Source organism: Bidens hawaiensis, unplaced genomic scaffold (genome assembly GCF_021521415.1).
Source record: "Bidens hawaiensis isolate Kalapana, Puna unplaced genomic scaffold, B.hawaiensis_p1.1 tig00038657_1, whole genome shotgun sequence".
Taxonomy (NCBI): domain Eukaryota; kingdom Viridiplantae; phylum Streptophyta; class Magnoliopsida; order Asterales; family Asteraceae; genus Bidens; species Bidens hawaiensis.
The window spans coordinates 5,185-24,960 of record NW_027496799.1 but is presented as its reverse complement, the minus strand read 5'-3'; the positions used below and the strand labels follow the sequence as shown (position 1 = coordinate 24,960).

The 19,776-nt window shown below is 36.2% G+C and overlaps 1 pseudogene; it reads right to left on the bottom strand.

Annotated features, from left to right (window-relative positions):
- Positions 1 to 585: 585 nt before the first annotated feature.
- On the bottom strand, positions 586 to 9,769 carry LOC143590553 (sulfhydryl oxidase 2-like; annotated as a pseudogene).
- Between the last annotated feature and the right edge of the window lie 10,007 nt (positions 9,770 to 19,776).

Here is a 19,776-nt window from a genome sequence, read left to right as displayed (position 1 = left end):
ACCAGAAAATGAGAACACCGAAACCAAATATTTTTCAAAAATCATAAACCAAATTTTGTTTTTTTGTTCGATTTGAGCTTAAAACCAACCCAAACCGTCTCGTCTATGATGTTATATGGTTTCAAAACTACCACTTGTGATTTCTATTACCCAAAAAACTGATAGGTGCCCAACTTAAAATACTCATACAAATCTAACATATTCTAAGCTAAAGGTAGTTCATTTTTGTGCTTGCACCAACCGAACATTTTCAGCATGTAGAAAATAACACATACCAAGAGAAAACATAACCAAAAAGAATATCGAGTAATCATCACTAACCGAAACAACTACCACTACTGAGATCAACAAATCTATACATAGCATATATATTATAAAAAAATAAAAAAACCTCAAGAGCATGCAGAATGACACCGAGGCAGGATTATCACTCGGTTTTTCAATTCAAGCTCGAAATGTTTACTCGTTTCAGCAACTTCATCATCGTGCACGAATCACAAATCTCTGCTCCAGCTTCTCCTTGGCCTGAAATTTATTTGGAACAAGTTTAGACCGAATCTCCCAATCTAATCAAATCAAGATTAATTAAACGTTTTGTATAAAACGAGGTGTTTAAAAATACTTCCGGCTCTTTTGTTGTGACCGCCAAATGTAAGCCATGGCTCCAAACAAACAGCTAGCCACTCCAATCGCCATAGCCGCACCCACAGGCACTGCAACCGAGTTTCTGGAGGCTAACAAATCTTCTGAACTGGTGTCCACATGGCTTGTGATCACCGTGTCATTGTCCCTGTAACGGCTCACGAGCATGGGCCTGTAGTAGTTAACCAAGAACTTGAACACCTCATTATGGTCCCAGATAATAATATTGTTTTTTGTTTGGTTTGTGTAACAAGATGGACAAAGTTGTTGTGGAGGCCAGATTATTTTTGGGAATTTGGGGTCACCGGTCTTGAATGATGACTCGGTTTTCATGACTCGTTTGTTGACTTTGTTGTGTGTTGACCATAGCCAGAGTGCATAGTCGTGTGTCGTGTTGAAAGGTGTTGTCACACTAGAAGTATAAAACATTGAAGATGTTTATATAAATAACGGGGAACGTTCATGTGCATTTTAATCTTAACATGAGAACGTAGGAAATAATACCAATTTATAAAGAAATAAGAACGTAAGAAACAATATCAACTACAATACCAATATACATAAACAATGATTTGTAATAACAAAGAAAAAATCTTAAAAAATACAACAAAAGAATCAAAATCAAGAAAGAAATAATAACAACAAATACCAACAAATACTTATAACAGCAAAAGAAAAAATATAATAATAACAACAAAATCAAGAGGGACAAAAACATGTTGGTTTTCTTCGCAGGCTTTAGCATGTTTCTCCACCTTCTTCGTTTCAGCCCTTTTCATTGCTTGCCCAGCTACAAACCCATTATCCCTCAAACCAGCTAAAGGAGATACCCCCTGTGAGGTCAACGCAAGCGTGTTTTCCCCCGGCCCAACCAAAGACGAGCAAATCTGCCGGTCGTAGAGTGGATCTCCCTTCCGTGGGGTCTGTAAGGAAGTTTACGGGGGCTTCCTTTTTAGCTGATATCCCAGCTCGCCTTAAGATGTCCCAAAGAACGTCCCGCACCCAATCATGTAGGTATTTGAACCCAGGCATCTCCTTGCAATGAACCGCATGCTCTCCGAATTTATCCAGGCAAGCCTTACGGCAGATCGGACATGTTTCGTCTTCTAGGTACATTGGGACCATCAAACGGTACTTAAGAATGGCCCTATACTCGACCGCAGACATGCTTTGGCCCAAGCCATCAATCGGGATAACGGTCATAAAATCTTGGGCGTGAGGACCTTGTAAGCATTCAATAACCGCCTTCTGTCGGGGGGACAATCCAAAAACTTCTCCCAGGCTCTGAGCGATTTTGCCAAAAAGGGCATTCGCCAAAGTTTTTTGAGGCTTTGGTGGGGCGGTGTCCTTATTAGAGAAACCGCCAATGTCAAAGTCTGGGAGAGCGCCATTTAGGCATTCCAGGGCCTGCACGTAGTCTGATTCCAGGTCGACAACTCCGCTATTCTTTAAGATGTGATTCTGTAGCTTCCAAGACTGAGCCCTCGACGCTACAAAAGCGTAAACCCCAACATCATGAGCCGAACGAAGGCCTAAACCCCCCAAGCGCATCGGTAAAGATGCAAGTCGCCACTGAAGATCACCAAAGAACGGGCCTCCACATACAACTATGTCTTCGATGGCTTCGCGAAGCCCCTTATCAAAACAGGATACCGCATCATCCATCATATGGGGGTGGCATGTTCGTAACTCAAAAAGCAACTTAGCAACCCCCATACAAGACCTAAGCAGGAGGAGTTCGATCTGGGGATCCCTAAGGCAAGGTAAGAGTTTCATAAGATCAACCGCACGAGATGCTCTCCGCCTCGCCAACTCCTTAATAAAGTAGGGATCTTGTCTAACAGCCCCTCCAAGGATCTTTACCCCTCTCTCTGGTCTACCAATCCCACTAGGGAAAAGCCCATCTTTAACTTTCACTCCATTACACGCTGGCCAGAAAACCTCGGTTTTCTTAATATTAAGTTGAAGCCCCAATGATGGCCCTTCAGAGCTGATAATGTCTAGGGCTTTAGCGACTTCGTTGGCACCACCAATAATAGTCCCATCATCCAAGTACCAAGCATGAAATGGGAGGTTACAGTCATTTTGTACCCGGAGAACAAGAGGGTGTAATGCTAAGGCAAAGAGGAGGGCCCAAGGGGGTCTCCCTACTGAACCCAGTAGTAGCCCCTATACAGTCATCACCAACGTACAACCTAGCCGGCTGGGCATAAAGGAACTGGACCCATAGATAGATATACGGGCAATGATGATGAACCTCCCGGAGAAGGGCTGTGCGGTCGACCATATTGAAGGTGTTGGAGAAGTCCACGGTAAGCATAGCTAAAGAACCGTCCGCGTGAAAGGAGTTAAGAAACCGGTTCGCGCTGTGAAGCACCGCCTCTGCCCCATTAGGGGTCCCTACCCCAAACTGAAAGTCCCCTAAATACTGAGTCATTTCCTTCCCAACCATCTTCATAGCCACTTTAGAAACCAACCTACGCCAGATAGCCCCCACAGCAATGGGCCGAATTCCATTATCCGGATTTAATAAAGGGGTAAGGGGGGCCGAAGCAATAAACTCAGCGAGCACCTTGGGGCACAGACCCCCTAGCCATAAGTTGACGACTTCAGTGATGGCTGAGAGCAGACCCATGGAAGTCACTAATCCCTCACCATTAAGAGCGTCCAACAAGTGTTGCGCCCGCATCCCGTCTCTCCCGCATGAGGTCCCTTTAGGAAATGATCGGATACATCTAAGCACACAGTCCCCATCCACAGAGAGAGTACGCAGGGCGACAGAGCTAAAAGGCAAGGACGGAAGCGGCACCACTGGGTGTTTATCAATGAGGGCTTTCATGGTTGAATCTCCGAGAGGGGCAACCCCACTTGAGCATAATACCTTGACTGCGGCTGTGAAATGACCATCCCTGACTTTCCTGAGACATTGTTTAATATTGAGGCTGTTTTCAGAACCCTCCTCCCCTCCCACCTCTCTTTTAGAAAATGTGCTTCCCCCCACGTTATCAAAGAGAGAAAGAACCAAGTCAGCAAATCCAGATCCATCTTTCCACACCGCAAGTGCTTGCTGAATGCTACTACATTGCAAAGACTTTCGATTCCCTGACCTGCGTTCCTGCCTAGTGGAAGGTTTCACCACCCTTAAAGTCCAACGCGGTAGCAATAGTAATTTGACCCAATTCTCAATCGAGCCTGGTGAATCCACTACCTTGCGTAAAGCGCATGCCAAAGTCTAAGCAAACGCCAAACGACAACTTGGGGGATGCTCTTAACTGTTTGAATGGGAAGGGAGAAAACCCGTTCCAAAAGGGATACACCCCCAACCACTCCTACAGATGGACCTGAGTCCCTATCCACAGACACACGATTAGGTTTCTGGATCCCAACGATGAATTCTCTAGCATCTCCATAATCTACAGAAAAAGAATAGACACCATCAGCATGCTTGCACCCCCTGCTAAGGGCATGCAACGTCATGCACCTCCCACATAACCATTTATTCCCCGCCCGAAGGGCTTCCCCAACATCTATAAAAAGGTCCAAATCCTTGGAGATAGCATCTTTTAAAAGGTTCTTCCGAGTATCCGTTTTGAAATGGGTACTTTGCATGTGCTCAAGTAGGCGGAAAAACCCCGAGGACCCACGTCTACCATCCTTACACTCGTGGAAATGCTTAAAGGGGCATGGCCTTAAACCGTTAGTGGAGCTAGGACTAAGCCCTCCTGTATTTACGTTTCGAATTTTTTTTATGGTAGCCATGTACACACAAGAACAGAAAACAAACAAATCACAAAAGACAACGGACCCCTAAAGACCCGGACTCGAGATGAGTTAGAGCAAGAATCAAAGACCAAACTCGTCACACTCGAAGGAGGGGAGCAACTACGGGTTGCTCACCCCCCATCTAGCACCCCACAACAACCGCTAAGGCATAAGATAAGGAAGGTATAACTCCAAAATAAAGCAAACTGGGTAGAACTCCAACTCAAAATACCCCCTCAAGCACCCAAATGCAAGTAAACAACCTTTAACTTATCCGAACGTAAGTAGTAATTTCGTCGAACACCTGGCGTGCAACACGTATTAACCACCAAAATGGAATTTGTGATTTAATTATTTTAGGGAAAATGGGATTTTGGTGTTCTTTGTTTGTGAGTTGTGTTTGACAGTGGAGAGGAGTAGAAGACGAAGAAATGGGGGTTGTGGTTTGTGAGTTATGTTTGACAGTCTCTTCGAAATGAAACATAATTGATTGAAATGAAACAGTGGGTTTTGATGTTGATGTAAATAATAATAATATAAATCGAAAGAGTATAGTATAGATTAGGTGTTTACCTTACCTGGTTGATGGTGTAGAAATTGATTATTATTATTATTGAAGCGAAATGAAGGATGAGCTGAAGGTTTTTGTCCCTCTTGCTTTTGTTACATTTGGCTCCTTGGCACCGGAAGCTATCCGTTTCCTAACCAGGGTCCAACGGGTTGTGTATGGCAATGTATCGACTCCAAAGGGGCAGGGGTATGTCTTTAGCAGGTTAGGGTTTGTAATTCAGAAAGGGGTGGCGGCGCAGCTTGTTGCCCGCCTACCTGCTATGTTGATGTAATATCTATATTTCTATATAATGAGAAAAGATTGTTAATTAAAAAAAAAACAACAAAATATAAATCAGCAAAATACTTATAACGTCTCATAATCGAAAATTAGCAAATACGAACAAAAAATAACAGCAAACACCTATAAAAATAAACATAATAATAACTACAAATTGGTTCTCACTGTTTTCATGTTAAGAATAAAACGTATTTGATCATGTTTCTGTAAATAACAACTAAATTATGAAATGATAATAAAAATGGTGGTTACCTTGAGCACATTTTATAAAAATGTTGACGACATTCTTCACAGATGAAAAATTTGTGGATGAAATTGCACGTTGCAGTAAACGCCAGCTGGCTTTCTTCGTTGTCGACTCTAACAGATAGTGAATGTAACAAAACCCATAATCCGCAACTGCATAAAGACATAAAGTTGCATATTTCCTGTTGTTTTCTCATATATATGTAGACAATAATAATTTAGAAGTAAAGAAGAAATATAGCTGGTTGTGTATCTGAAGCCCCTATTATCGTCCCGGCTGCCACGACAAAACATCTAAATTTCAAAAATAGGAACAATAAGTTAAATTCGATTAAAAAACATTTTTCGTCCTTGTGGTTTGGTCAAAATTATCACTTAATCCAAAGATTTATTTTTTGCCTTGTGGTTTTCATTTTTTATTATTTCAGTGCATTACACTAACACCGTTTGTTTTCCGGTTTAACGTTTTGAAAATGACGAAAATACCCTTGTCGATAAGCGAAAGTTTACCCAATATCCACGAGGAACTTGTTTTCCGCAAATATGAAAGGTATGCAGAGCATCAGGTCCATTGGTATCAGTGTGCTCATCGTTGTTAACTGACAAATTATTTGAAGGGTATAAATCATCAAAATTCACAAGTATTTTAGCAGTTCCCTTTCGGCACCTGATGTCATATATTTAAATTTAACATATTCATAAGCAACAATAAAATAAAACTAATAGAAAATCCAAATGAAGAAAAGGTAGATAGATACAAACCTCCTGGAAGGATTATGAGCCACCATAATCTGCAAAAACTTTATGAATGTAGCTCGAGTATCTGATTTGATCATCTATCAAAAATTTACATAAAATGGCTTAGTAGTCAGAAAGTATTGTTCATTTAGTTAAATGACTGAACATGAATACATGTCTAATTTGTGAACGTCTGTTTATGTTCGTTCATTTTATTTCGTTTATATTTGTTCATTAGTTCAAAATATTGATCCTTTTATATATAACACAAACCGAACTACATCTGGATAATGGGTAAGCGAGCAACAAGCTGCGCCGCTATCCCCTTTTGAATCGCAAAGCCTATTCTACTAAATATAAATCATTAGTTTACTTTTGTTTAAGTTCATCACTTTGTGTTTGTTAATATTTTCATTTAAAACTTTTTGGCTCGTTACAATTTAGTCTAATTTATAAACTTTTAGACCCAACACACTGTTTTTCAAATTACTTTTAACTACTTTTAGCTCTGTTATATTCGTTCATTTAATGTGCAGTTACATTTGTTTGTTTACGTGCGTGAACCGCTCGTTTATATTGTTAACGAACAAACACGAACACGTTCGATTTCTTCACAAACGAACAAGAAAACCCATTCGTTTAAAGTTAAACGAAATTAACACGAACATCATCTGTCCATGTTTGTTCAGTTCGTTTACAAGCCTAAAAAATTATAAATAAACCTGATGTTCCGTAATAATGTTAAACACAGCATTCGTGGCTTCTTCAACGTCGTATATAGCGCGTGCAATCTAGCACATTTTAAGATAGAGTCACTGGCCTGATAAGCAATGAAAAATTAATTTTCATTTTATTGTTAACCTGTCCAGGTTCTGAGACATTTGACTGAAAAAACTTCTCGTTTTCACATTTCTAGTCTTCAAGGTGATATGAGCTATACAGAAAAACAAACATTTAGTAACATCACATGCATATGTATAGTAATCATATTGACTACTCCCTCCGTCCCATTAAAAGTGTCCACGTTTTCTTTTTTATTTGTCCCATTACAAATGTCTACTTTCAAAATTTATTAGTTAAATTCCAAGTTTACCCTTAAACACACACTACTAACATTAATAAACAATATTTATGGACCCAATTTCCAAGGGCATTATTGTCATTTGGTAAGCAAAAAAAAACAATAATTTAATCTACCTTAAACTTTGTGTTTTTCAAACTAAGACACTTTGACCGGGACTGAGGGAGTATTATTCAATCACTTTATAAATAGTTAAATACCTTGTTAATTTAGTATTAATCCATTTTAGCAGGCGATCAGCAGTCCTTCCATCAGCAATGGGAATAATTTCACTTTTTTCTCTTTTGCCATTCCAATGACATTCCACGAATTTAGAAGGCGCGCCCCATAACAGGATTGGATAATGAGAAATATGGAACTTACGACAAAGTTTTATATTTACCTGTACTGCCAAACATGTATCTAAAATAAACCTATCACTAACATACATTATAGGAACAAGCCAATTGAAAATTGAAGTAATGATACCTTATTAGCGCAGTCTAATCTTGCTAATAATATTATTCCAGGATGAACAGCATTTGCTCCATTGAAAAGCTTCGCAACCTTCTCATATTGAGGCTGCAAAAGTAAAGCTTGTAGCATGATAGGAAACACAACAAAAATGTATACTATTTTGAGATGAAATGAATAATAATGAAATAGATATACCTTATAGTTTCTGCAAACTGGACACCTGCAAATTATTATTATTAATAATAAATAGCATGCATTAGCTAACAAGATGGACAATTAACAGAAGTTTCGAACAAATGTATCAACTTGCAATGAACAGAATTAATCCATTATATAGAAAATTTGATTGGTATAATGCTAACTTATGTTGGCGATCCGTGAGATATAACTAATTCTTAATTGGATAAAACTCGGAATGAGACAAGAACAAGTAAGTCAATTTGTGTGAATTTCCCTTAACCTGAGATTTCAAGAGAATGATCAAAACTGATGAAGAAACATTGGCAGACCCACAGTTTGAGTGTAGGGGTCAGCCAATCCCTGTGAAATTTTATCACTTTTTAATAAAATTATGACAACGACGCTCTTCCCGACCCCTGTGAAATTTTTTCCTGGGTCCGCCACCGAAGAAACTATATGTACAGGATTATGGCCAGAAACTGCCTCAAGCAGCTGTCATTTTGAAATCCAAATTCAATTAAAACTGAACCCAGTTTTAATTACGAATTTCATGCGTGACAATTCCGGATTGATATTAAAATTCTAATGAATTTAATTAAAATCGCGTCCAATTTTAAAATCGACCCAAGCCAGGGGTTGCCACTAGGGGTGCAAACAAGTCGAGTCGCTCATGAGCTACTCGAGCTCTGATCGATCGATAAAAAATCTCACTAGGAGCCGAGCATTTCCAAGCTCTAGCTAAGCCCGAGCCTCAACAAGCTCGTTTAGTTATCAATGCCAAGCTTGAGCTTTGTATGTGAAGCTCGCTTAGGCTCATCTAGCCATAACGAGCTCATGAATTTTTAAACCTATTTTGGACTTCTACATATTATTTTCACACTACACAGGCGAGCTCGAGCCTTGGGGGCTCGTTTAAGGTTTTTCTCAAAATGTATAAAAATAATCAAAAATGTATATAAATTAACTAACATATAACAAACGACTCGAGCCCAAGCTTGAAAAAAATAATCACGAGCCGAGCTCAAGCTTTAGAAAAAAAGAGCTTGACCTCTGGTAATGTAAGTAAAAAAAATAGCCAAGCTCAAGCCTAGTCAAACTCAGGCTCGACTTACATACACCCCTACCCCTAAGAGCGAATGAGGTTTTAAATTTTTAACACAGAAATATCATAATAAACTCTAACAGGTGTGCACTTACAAATTTCACAAATTCTCACATGTGATCTGATCACTAACCTAATATAATATAATATAATATAATATAAGGGAAGGTTAACGTATAAATGAAATTAACGTGCTAAACGTGAGAATCAAGTAGATTAATTATATATACAAGTAGAGTAATTATGTAATTACATTAGTGTAATTACATAATTACTCTACTTGTATATATAATTACTCTACTTGATTCTCACGTTTAGCACGTTAATTTCATTTGTATTTAATCCAAACTCATATAATATAATATAATATAATATAATATAATATAATATAACAATACAGACGATGAAACGTAGCATTATGAATCAAACTAACGTGTAATTCAATTCATAAACCGTAATGTAACGTAACGAAAACTAACTAGTGAGCGAAGAATTCAACAACGACGTAAGTAGCAGGTGATTCGTTGAGAATCGTATCGAAATTAGTAGCGTTTAAATCAACCACGTAATTACTTTGTTGTTGAGGTAATTTCATAACACGTAGTATTGAACGAGATCCTGACGTCATCGATGTTTTAGATGTTGCTGATGATGACGTCATGATGAAGATACAGAGAATGAATAACAACAGTGTTATCGGAATGCTAGACATTGAAGAGAGCGTAGGATAAGGTCGCCGGTGGGAATGGTGCACGTTAGATCACCGGCGTCCGGTGAGAATTAGTGTGAAATGAGTAGCCTGAAAGTGGCGAAACTTTGACGAATAAGTGAGGGTTGGTTTATGAGAAGAGTGTAAGAGGTCATTTCCTAACCGTCTATTTAAAAGTGTCGAGTTTTTTTTATCAAAATGGGTGAATGAGATAATTTATTTACTAAAATGGGTGAATTGAAAAATATTTTTCAAAATAGGTTTTTTTTATAAAGTTACCATTTATCACTCTTAATCTTTTTTAATTTAAAAATAACTTCTATTTAAAAAACATAAAAAAAGAATTAAAATAATATCAAAACGTACTCCCTTTTTCATCTCAATTTCTGTATATGTATTCCAAAAGTGTATAACAAAAATAGTGTTAAGAACTATTTATAAAATTCATATTTTTATTTAGTTAACAAAACCAAGTTAAAACAAAAGCTTTATACTTTTTTATAGTAAGTCTTACAAGTGATGACGTTGTACTAGTAATAACGACAGAACTAACTAAACCGATTCCGACCAAACAACGTCGATACCATTGTGCCGGTATCGGTTTATCGGAGTTGGTATTGGTATTCATTTTTTTTTTATTTTGTTAACCTACTTTTTAAAAAAAAAAATTGTTTCTAATAATTTGTGTATGATATGAGTATGTATTTATAATTGGTAAATCTATTCGATAGACAATTAGTAGAAATTATGACATGTGTATACCCAATAACTAGTGATAAGATCTAATGAATTATGTAACACCCTTGGCAAACATAACATTGTCCCACTCTAAGGCAAATCTCACATCGGCCGTGGACAAGAAAGATCCTTGGTTCATAAGTAATGTCCTGCCTCCTCAATCACCAACGCGTTTTGGGCTTAGTTGGTTGTGGAGCACATGAAAACTCCACGGTTAAGCGTGCTTAGGTTGAAGTAGTACTAGGATGGGTGACCACCCGGGAAGTCTTTATCTGGGCAACCAAAAACAAAGCCGTGAGTTCCCGATGAGCAACCCATCGGGGACAAAGCGAACAATATTGGTGATACGAGAAGGCTGGGATGTTACAAATTATAAGTAGTAGAAATTGTAACAATATTTTTTTATTATAACTATTGATTAAAAAATATAACTACATATAATATAATAATGACTAGTTAAATCTCAATCTCAATTAGAGGTGTTCAAAAAAACCGGTTACGGAACCGGTTTGGGCGGTTAACCGGAAAACCGGTTTTTTAAAAACCGGTTTTTTTAAAAACCGGTTTGACCGGTTTACGTAACCGGTTTACGTATCGGTTATACTTTTTGGAGCCAAAACCGGTTTTATAACCGGTTATAAAAAAAACCGGTTTTTTTTAATAACCGGTTATTAAAAAACCGGTTAACCGGTTTTTAAAATAACCGGTTTATAGCCGTTATAAAAAAACCGGTTAACCGGTTTTTTAATAACCGGTTAACCGGTTAAACCGGTTTTCGAACGTTACCAAACGGCTTTATAGCCGTTTTTTTTTTTTTTTTGCCCGTTTTTTTAGCCGTTTTTTTTGGTTTTTTTTACCCCCACAAACATCTATATATAGTTTAGGTTGGGTATTGGTTAGATCACACTTGATTATACAACTCCAAAAGCTCTAAACGTTTATTTCATACGCGATTATAACTCCAAACGCTCTTCTTTCGTAGTCGTTTATTTCATACTCGAGTATACCACTCTTAATTCGTAGTCGATTATCATGGCCTCCCAAAGTGCTGCTTCATCGGTCAACATGGGTGCCTCGAACACGGGAGAAACCGTCGTTCGGGTCATCCCCACGAAACGAAACCAAGATATTTGGCAACATTTCGACCTATGCGAAATGTCTAACGGAACCCAAAAAGCTAGATGCAAACATTGTTTGAAGTTTTATAACAAAGAAGCAAACTCCAGTTTAAGAGCTCATGTAGAAAGGCCCTCTTGCAAGGTCTTGAAGGACGAATCCGGAAGTAGTTCGCAGCCGGAGATGACGAATCAAGGAACGGTGTTTACGTACGACCTTGAAGCGGTACGTCAACAGTTTGGCAACTTTGTGATTCAACAATCACTTCCTTTCAACCACTTCGACAACCCTCAATTCACGGAGATGATGCAAAAGTATGTTCAACCACGCTACCAACACGTAAGTCGTTCGACCCTTAGAAGAGATATGCTTAAAGCATGGAAAAACGCTAAATCCGAACTAATTTCATACTTTTCAAACTTACAAACTGGTGTGAACTTAACAACGGATGTGTGGTCGGTACCTAATGGTTCGCCCGACTCATACATTTGTGTGACGGCTCATTGGGTTGACCCCCGGTCGTGGCAAATGATGAAACGAACCGTTGCGTTTCAATTGTTTGATTACCCGCACACGGGTAGAAATATTTTTAAACTCTTGGATAAAGTCATTCGACAATACAAGATTGAAGATAAAATCTTTTCAATATCGTTTGATAACGCGTCCAACAATACGGCCGCGGTTGGCCATTTAAAATTAAAGTATAAACCTATTTGTGATGGAGCGTTTTTTCATAGCCGATGCATTGCACATATTATCAACTTGGCCGTGCAAGATGGGTTAAACGTGATCGAAACGCAAAGAAACAATTTTAAAAGAATGTTACGAGATGTTTTTAGCAACAATAAAACATTTTCAAGATACAAAAAATTTTGTGATGAAGCTAATTGTCAATGGTTGGGGCCCAATTGGGATTGTCCAACAAGATGGAACTCGACTTGTGATATGTTTGAGAAAGCCATCCAACAAAAAGAATCACTAGTTGCGTTTCATCAAATAATGTCAAGTAGGGGTAAATGTGCACCGTACGATCCTAGAAACTGGTTATTGATTGAGATCGTTACGGAGGTTCTTCAAATTTTTAAATCTTGCACAACTAGTTTATCCGGGGTTTACTATCCAACAAGCCCCATTGCTTTACCAAAAATTGCTGTCATGTGCACAAAGTTGACTGAAATTCATTGTAGGGGTGCACCTTATTTTGATATGGGTGCAAAAATGAAAGAAAAATTTATAAAATATTTTCAACAACTACCCGCTGTTTTGACCTGTGCGGCTGCGTTAAACCCTTGCATCAATGTTGGTGGTGTTGAAGCTTTAATAGAAAAAATTTGTGATGAGCTAGGGTTAAACGACGATCAAAACCCCTATTATAGCCAAACTTTAAAGAATGATTTCAACACCACATTGGCAAACATGTATGATGTTTACCTTACAAAACACGGGTCGTCTTCCCAAATTCATGACTCGTTAAGAGCTGTTGCCCAATCCCAATCCCAAACCGACCTTGAAATGGGGATGTACTACATGATTTGGGAAGACGCCGGTAAACGTCAAAGGGTAAACACCCCAAGCAGTGAACTTGGAAGGTATGGTGGTACCAACTTTGTGAAACACATGACTCCGGATGAATTTAGAAGTCTTGATTTGCTGGCTTGGTGGAGAGGTAAGGAGGATGAGTTTCCGATCCTCGCCGCCATGGCCAAAGATTTACTAACGGTCCAAGCTTCCACGGTAGCTTCGGAGTCTGCTTTTTCTGTTTCTGGCAGGGTTATATCGATTAGGAGGACTCGACTCACTCCAGCAGCTGTAGAGATGTCGATTTGCTACAAGGATTACTTGGACTCTTTAGACAGGGCACAACATCAACGCTCACTCGAGGGGGAAATGGACTATGAGGCGGCCTTGTATGAAGACGAGGTCAATCAAGGACACATTCAACCAATGACCGATGAAGAAGCCGCGTACGACGATTACCTAAGGAATAGCTCGGGATCGGGTAGCGAAGAAAATGAGTAACAAACATCAACTTGTTAATGTAATCGTGTCTAAGCATTCTTTAATGTTTGTATTTTTGAGTTACGAATATGCGATAACGATTTAATGTTTGTATTTTTAATGTAAAAGCTATAAATGAAAGTTATGTGTTTTTAATCTTCCAAGCAAAGAATGCTAACAACGAAACCCTAAACCCTAAACCCTAAAGAAAAAAAAAAAAAAAAAAAAAAAAAAAAAAAAAAAACCGGTTAACCGGTTAGACCGGTTATTAAAAACCGGTTATAAAAAACCGGTTTAATAACCGGTTCTAACCGGTTTTTAAACCGGTCCAAACCGGTTTGGCCGGTTTGAGTTTTCAGCAATAAAAACCGGTTAATAACCGGTCCGGTTATTAACCGAACCGGTTTTTTTCTGGATAAAAAAAACCGGTCCGGTTAATAACCGAACCGGTTTTTTCAAAAAAACCGATTTGTGCACCTCTAATCTCAATACATAATAAAGCAAAATGGTTCGGACACGTGTCACCTTAATATTCCAAATACTATCTTGTTCGTTCCACATTTCATTTACTATCATGTTCGTTTTTTATGTGTCCACGCCTCCCATTCAAGATTTCAAACCCTAATTTGTTTTTCACATCGCCGTTCCTCTCTTTTCTTTCTTCCCTGCTTCTTCTCCGCCAACAAATCTTCCAATGACTTTCTTCCTTATCATCCATTAGCATAATTCGTTCGATTTCTCCTCATCCACCGTCATCTAAAGGTTTCTTATCATCTACAGGTTTTTGAGCTGTTCAATTTCTCTTGATCCACCGTCACACGCCACTTTTTGAGGTAAACTAAAATCTGTATCTCAATCTCAAACAAAACCCTAATTCTACCCCAAACTTGAATCTATACCATTTTGTTTTTCTATTTCAGAATTCAGATCATAACGATTATCAACGCTGTTAAATCTAAGATGAAGATTTGGATTATTAGGTATGTACTTATATTTTGGGTTTGAAGTATAATTTTGTAAAAACGTTTAACAATTGGGTAAAAGAGAAATTAGGATTGAAACTAAATTAGGTTGATTCATATTCTCCTTATTTACCGAACTTTATTTATAATTCTTATTATTCTGCAAATTTTATATTGGAGTTTTAGGGAGTCTCACATGATGTGGCTTTAATGAGGATGGAATATGGATTCAGATCTTGCTTCTCATGTCAAATGGATTAAATAGTAAGTTACAATTCAAATCTTGATCCCATTTATCAATATTGTTTAATTATATTCCATCATAAGAAACTGTTACTTAAAATATGAGTAATTTTGAAATCATTGTTAAGAGTTATGTTTAATTTTCTATAATGTATATTACAAATTTCATAATGTTTCAAAACTTTGCACCAAGGTAACAAATTATTCATTAAATACATTTTTTACTATTTTCATTTCTTTAGAATTCCCAAAATATACATAACTATTTAAAAAGAAATAGAATTATGTTTATTGTTCTTAAAAAACTTATATAATATCTAAATTTATCTTAAATATTCATCTCTTCAAATTTTATAATAAAAAGTTCTTAACATTTTCACACATTTAACAAACATATACATTATAAATATGATAGCATGAAAGTTTAATAATAACACTCTTCATTTTTTTTATGAAAGTTAAATTGACAGAATTACAAATTTTGTCTTTTAAACATAGTCAATTTATGAATCAGGTCATTTAAAATGTTTATTTGCGGGCGGTGTCATTTATATGGCAAAGTACATTCGTTTTTTGTCCTTTACGCTAACGACCATCCATTTTATCAGTTAAGTCTGGGCATGTGCAAAGCACATGAGGGCATTAAGGTATTTTACTTACAAACATATATCATTAAAAAATCTATGAAAAAATATAAAAAGTGTGGGACCCACTTATCATCTTCATCTTCCCCACATTTTTTCGTCCCAATTACCCTAACCAAAGAACCTAACGACGACCAACAATATAGAACCACCGGCTACTACCGACACAAAATACGGCCACCGATAACAGCTAAGCGACCACCACTGCTTTGTCTTCCGGCGACCACTATCGTAACCTGCACCAACGACCTCCGTAACCCACAGCCGCTACCACCATTGCATCCACCGTCACCAGGTTGGCACTCCACTACCACCACCACCACCACCCCACCTGCAACTGTTGCCGGAAACACCACCAACTCTTACCCTTTCACTAAAAAATCCTAATTTCAAGATCTAATGGAATTCACCACAAACCCTTGTGACCCACTTCAATTCCGGTGCTAGTCTCTTCAAATTCTGGTGGATCTATCTATCTATCTATCCATCCATCTATCTATCTATCTTTCTGAAGCCTTGCAGGTTATAACAAGGTCTTGCCGGCGATGAGTTAGACGGATTCTAGGCGGCTGTGATGTTCAGAAGGTGGTTGGCAGTGACATAGAAGAAACATAGTGGTAGTGGCCGGAATTGGAGGGTGGTGGTGTTGGAGAAGGAGGTTAGATGGTGTTTAGGGTTTTTGAGAGAGAAATAAAGTAGAAGATGATGGTGTGGGCCTACCACAAAATTAAAAATTACTTAAAAGATATTTTAATTTATCTATATTACTAGTTAAATGATACTTTATTAGATGAAATTATTTTTATACCCTCATGTGTCTAGCACATGTTTGGATTTAACTGAGTTTCTGGATGACAGTTAGCGTAAAGGACAAAAAACGATGTACTTTGTCATATAAAGGACAGCGCCCATAAATAAACATTTTAAAGGACCTGATCCATAAATCGCATATGTTTAAAGGACAATATTTTTAATTCTGTCAAGTTAAATTAAAAATACTTTTTAGTGTATTTTTTTTAATTTAAATTCAAAAATTCATGCTTTGCACTAACAAGGTAATAAACCTTCTTCCCAAAACATTTTTGACTTTTACAATATTTCAGGTTTCCTATATTCTAAGAAACTGTTTAAAAAGATTAAAAAAGGAAATTCTATTTCTTCTTTTGATATATGTTTTCATTTGATCCTATAAAAGGTATAGGATCTCATATTTTCCCTTACATAAAATTGTTTAGTATCTTTTTAAAGGAAGACACTGTTTAAACCGGTTAATACACTTTTAAAAGATATTATATCGGTCAACTATTAAGACAAACTCACCAGCTTAAAATCTTTCACAAAACAATACTCTATAAATCCTACCACTACCATCAGATATCCTAAAATAGATTTGCTATTTTCTTTCATGGCCAAGACTCTATAACACTACCATCATTCTCTGCCAAGCTTACATTTCACTTCATCAACATTACATTCTTGAAGTTTATTTTTCAAGTTTATTTTTTTACATATTGTTTTAATATTCAATCTTTAGTTATGCAGGTTTGACTTTTTTTTGGAGTTCTATGATCTTCAAATGTCTGTTGCTATAATGGATATCTTTTAGTGCAGCTCTAAACAACTCACGTATGTATTTGGCCTATAATGAATATCTGTTAGTGCAGCTCTAAACAACTCAGGTATGTATTTGGCCTCTAATCAATTGTTATTATTATGTTTTTACTTTGAATAAAGTGGTGGTTAATTTGGTGTGCATGTACAATTAGATGTACAACGCATCGATGGGTTAAAATACATTTCGGTTAAAAAACAAAAAATCTTTGGTACAAGTGAGTCGAGTCAAGTCAGGTTGATTAAAAATTGTTTTAGGTAATTTTGCTTTTTAATAATAATTAAGTGTCAGATTACTAAAAAAATTGTATCATAACTCATAACCAGTCATAAGATATATTATATATATATTAAAATACTCTTTGTTCGATTGTCAACCTGTTTGGCCTGCTTCGCCGTTTCCTTTTTTTAAATTTTTTTCTACTTGACCTATATGAGATATAACATAACTCAAATCAATCTGCCATTGTATTTTTTGAATTATTTTCTAAATTGGTTACGGGTCAGGTTCGATTTATCTAACATAATTGTTTACTTCTTATAAAGCATTTGACTTCGCTTTCTTAAATGTCATCTCAGTGGATGTGGCTTCACAAGAAACAGTTAGTTTATCTAATTGTATAATACAAGCATTTTGTAACTTTGCTAGACTAAAACGAGTTTTTTTTTTTTGACAATTTGTTTGACAAGTTTGACACCGGTTTGGTACCAATTTGTTCTGATCGTTGATCAGAGATGGGAAGTTTTTTTATCTGAACTAAATTTTCTGTTCAAACTTTGTATTGGTCAAAGTTGCAAAGATGCTCATTTCAAGTAATGCGGGATCTCTAAATTTTCTGTACAAACTTGTATTGGCCAAGGCTGCAAAGATGCTCATTTCAAGTAATGCGGGATCTCAAATGGCAACTCGGACATTTTTGCGAAGATGCTGATTGTTCATAGTTTCATACTAAGTAGTCGACTCTCATTTGAACATTTGTAACATTTTAAATACATATTAATGTAATTATTTACCTTTTAACTGTGTTTGCATTTTTAAGTTACTTAGTTACATGTTTATTTGATTTTTAAAATTTAATAGATTATATATTTATTAACATGTTTAAAAAATAAAATTTTCAACCCGTGTAACACACGGGTATATAGACTAGTTTATTATATATTGAAGATTAACGCTAGTTATATAGTTATACAATTTTTAATAATAAAATACTTTGTTGTTGACATATATATGGACGATTCTATAGAGATAATTTGTGAATTCATATTTCTTCTTATTACGTAAGTTTTAGTTATGAATGTAAGTTTCATTAATTTTTAAATTTATTTTTTGACGTTTTTAAATAGAAAATTATTATTAACTAATAAGATTAGAAGTGAGAACTGATAACTTAAGAAAAAAATCTATTTTAGTAAATACTTTTCAAATCATCTATTTTGGTAAATAAATTTTCCCCCTCACCCATTTTGGTAAAAAAACTCAAAATCTACATTTTTTTTAATTTGTCTCATTATAAATGTTCACTTTCAAAATTTATTAACTAATTTCCAAGTTTACCCTTACCCAAATACAATCATTTAAACTCTTAAATTTTGTCCTTTTAGATATGTCAAGGGCATTATAGTCATTTGTTAAGCAAAAAATGCAATCATTCAAACTTTCCTAAATTTTGTGTGTTTCAAACTATGACACATGTAGAGGGACGGAGGGAGTATATAATTACACTAAAAATCATTGTGTTTTCTCTCTCATGTTTAATTAAATAATATTTTTTATACATTTATTATTATTTTTTCTCTCTCTTTCACTCACAATCACTTTTAAAAAATATTAAAATACGGTATGAACAGTGATACCTCAAATTTAATTTTTCCATATAACATTTTCTCTCTCTTCTACTCACAACTACTCATAATCATACCATATAATTTACAAAACCTCTCACACAAATATAGAGAATGGGCTGAGAATGCTCTAAATTATAGAATTTATAAACCGTTAAAAAAATAATAACTCAAAGTATAAATCAAGAATGAAAATATGTTATCCTGACTCATTCCAACTTTTTCCTTTTATTAGTTTGAGTTATTCTAACTTATTAAGTATTTTACTTAAACCAAAATAACCCGTTAGGGCCCACTACCGAGCAAATAAACGTCGGGTGGGGCCACCTGGGCAATAACTAAGCCTTTATTTTCACTGTTTCACCAATAACAGTTTAAAATGGCAATTGAAGCCTGGTGTGGATACAACAAAAAAACAAGAGAAACCATTTAGTTTCACTTACGAAACCGCAACTGATAATCTCAAATCCGATTAACCTAGTTACACCAATAGACTGTGAGTTTAAGTTGACGATTTTAGGAGAGAAAAAAATAATCTTTGTTTTATATGACTGACTATGGTAACCTTATGATCTTTATCCAAACTCTTATGGGCTAGAATTTCATGGGCCTATTTCTTATGGATTAGTTATAACTGGGCTTAGGGCCTACTTGAGCCAGGTTACCTCTTTTCATTTAAACTCTTTTGTTTATGCATTCTAATTTACATCTTGATTTAATTAATTCAAGTAATTATTAAATAATTAACATTAATAATAAACTTCAATTAGAAAAACTATATTTTGGAACATTACACAATTATGCAACACTAGTTTGATAACAAATTTATGACATCTTAAGCCTTGGGTGCTCT